General features: G+C 47.9%; 1 pseudogene; it reads right to left on the reverse strand.

Moving 5' to 3' along the window:
- Nucleotides 1-624: 624 nt before the first annotated feature.
- On the reverse strand, nucleotides 625-1876 carry LOC140186830 (uncharacterized; annotated as a pseudogene).
- Nucleotides 1877-3173: the final 1297 nt, after the last annotated feature.

The raw sequence follows: 3173 nt of genomic DNA on the forward strand, positions 1-3173 counted from the left end.
GATGAATATGACCATGGAAAAGCAGATGTCTAACTACCGTCACTTCAGAGCCAGGCGGGTGATCGAGAATACATTTGGCATTTTGGTGGCAAGGTGGAGAATCCTCGGTCGCCCACTAGAATTTCTGCCTGACAAAGCAGTGAGCATTGTCAAAGCTTGTATCACTCTCCACAACCTCCTGGCCTACACTGATGAAGCCCACACTCCTGTGAGCAGCTACATCCCTGCTCATTTTGCAGACTCAGACGCTGCAGGGTCACCTCAGCCAGGCGAGTGGCGAAGAGTGGTGGCAGGGGACACGAGTCTTTTGGAACCTCCAGGTCCTCATTACCTTTCAATGCGCCGCTCCACCAGAGCTGCCCTTGGTGTACGGAATGACCTGATGCCTTCTCTCAATCACCACATGGATTTTTGCCATGGCAGAACAAAATAGTGTGTCGTGGCCAACTTAATCAGCAAATTGTAAGAACATAAAATAAATGAACCTATAAATAGCATGTAGCTGTTCGAATAAAAAAATAAAGACCTGTTATAAAGTCAAGTTGTTATTTATTCGTGCACATCATTATACAAGGTGCAAAGTGTTACATGAAAAAAAGACAACATAATAGATTATGCAATTGTTTATTGTTTCCGCTGCTGCCTCTTAAATACCATTTTGTGGACATCGAACGTTGTCTGTGCCCCGTGCTCCTCCGACAGCCTCCGCAGCATGTCAGCAAGTGCTTGCACAAACCTGGAGACCTCGTCATTTTTGTTCAGCAGTCTTTGTTCCAGTCCCACCCTACGTTCATCCAACTGGGCGAACTGCTGCTGAACCCAGTCATCATGTCCTTTCCTCTTCTTCCTCTGTGCTATCCTTGGACTGGGGATCAGAGGAGCTGGCGCAGGGGGCAGAGGAGATGGCGTGGGGGGGTCAGAGGAGCTGGCGCAGGGGATCAGAGGAGATGGCGCGGGGGTCAGAGGAGATGGTGCAGGGGCGGAGGGGATGGCATGGGGGGTCAGAGGAGCTGGCGCGGGGGGTCAGAGGAGATGGCGGGGGGGTCAGAGGAGCTGGCGCGGGGAATCAGAGGAGATGGCGCGGGGACAGAGGAGCTGGTGCGGGGGGCGCAGGAGCTACCTCACTACTTGATGACGATTCTGCGCTTGAAGATGGAATGTCTGGTGGTTGGTTTTCCTCAGCAGCTGAGGAGGTGGACAACCCTGAGGCTGAATCATTTCCACCCTGTGATTATGAAAGAAATTGCAAATAGGTTAAGTTAGTCTTTGTTATTATACATACAGGTAATATATGCATTCAGTGTCTGTACATGGATTGGCAGAGCTATGAAAACGAGAAAATGGCATATGCCCACATTGGCAGAATACTGGTTGCTGTGTTTGCTTTATAAGCAAGCCAGATACAATTAAAGCCTGTTACATATTACATTTTTCTTTCACGGAAGAATTATCTTTGCGCAAATCAACATGCCGTGTTTACAACTAGACAGTACAGCTCGCTTGCTAGCCAGCCTAAACACAACAACAGAGAGGTTTATGACACAAAGAACATGTTATATTTACCTTGTTGTTGTGAAAAGTTGACTCTGTTTCCCAGTGCTTAATATGTGGTTCCAGCCAAGAAATAAAACGCTGTTTTTATTTTCCGCCTGGGTCCCCACTCCTCTTGGAGAGTTTTTTTCCAGACGCGCACGTACTTGTCCCTCAAGTTTTTCCATCTCTTTGTGCATTCCATGGTGTCCAGACCCATGTTTTTGGAAATTTCAATCCACAAATTTGGTGCCATTTGGCAGTCTTTATAGTAAGGTAACGAGAAGTCGTACAAATATACACATTTTCAGACTTTCTCCATTAACCTCTCCTCGCTTTGGTCCATTTTCCAAACTTACGTTCTTCTTCTCTCTTCTCTCTTAATTCTGAAATGGCGGAGAAGAATACGCAACTGGAAATATGTAGGAGGAAATGCGATGCTACCAGGCGGACCAATCACGGTTGTTGCGGTCTGTGTTGCTACAACGCATAGTTACATTTTGGGAGAGGGGCGCATCAGGCTACGGCGTAGGGACCAGCGTGGGCTCTGCGTAGGGTTCGCGGCGACGCCGTACCTACGGCGTCGAGTTGTCGCACAAGTACAAATCAGCCTTTACTTTGGGATCAAGATGCAAAACAGAGCACCAACAGTCAAGTGCAAGACAGCAAGAGGAAATGGTGTCACAAACACAGATTAAAGGAGAACCAAAACTCAAACATTCAATTTTCACAGCTATGACTTTCATCAAGCAGTAAAATATAAGGTAGGTTACTCTTGATGGGATGACTCTACTTGTGTGTTTGCATGCTTCAGCCAGGAATGAACTTTTAGAACCCAAAATTTACGCTATTAACTTGAATGCTGATTTGTTGAATCAAAAGACCTTTACTGATAAGCTTGCTTGAAGTGTTCAATTGTGATGCAGACCTGAGTCATTGGAAATCTGGATACTTGTAACTTGTAAAGTCGGAACAAACACCTGAGAAATTCCAAAGGTAGACTAGAGAAGTTTGGAACATACAGTCAGAGTGAAGAGTCAGGATACTTGGAATGTAGACCTGGGATATGCAGTAAGAATAGAAGGCACCCTCGCTTCCAGCTGACCGATGTCCAAGCTGCTGTTAAACCTCCGTAAGGTCCATTGCTTGGCAGGGTCCTGTCATAAGGAGGCGTTGGGAGTGGAACCAAATGCAAGACACAGACACTGAAGCACTAGAAACAGGATAAGGTTTATCAAGAAAGCAGGGGGAGTCAGGAAGAAATGATGCTGGACATGGACACAGGCCCTGGACGAGACAAGGATACCGGACCTGAGCTAGGACTAAGATTAGGAAAGTGGGACCAGGACAAGTATTTGGAACTAGGAGTTGGGCTAGGACTCCAAGCCAGAGACTGGACAGGGACCCGGAACCTGGGTTTTGACTCAGGCTCGGACTCCGGATCTGGGCGAGGACAAGACGAGGTTCTTGGACTTGGCTTGGACTGGACGAGGGAACCTCCAGCACCGAGCTGGGTGAGGTACTCCTGGGCAGGACGTGGATCTTGAACTAGATTTGGCTTGGCTCTTGGACTTGGCTGGATTAGGCTCTAGGGCAGCGGTCCCCAACCACCGGGCCGCAAAGCATGTGCTACCAGGCCACGA

The sequence above is a fragment of the Mobula birostris genome, chromosome 23 (assembly GCF_030028105.1).
Source record: "Mobula birostris isolate sMobBir1 chromosome 23, sMobBir1.hap1, whole genome shotgun sequence".
Lineage (NCBI taxonomy): Eukaryota > Metazoa > Chordata > Chondrichthyes > Myliobatiformes > Myliobatidae > Mobula > Mobula birostris.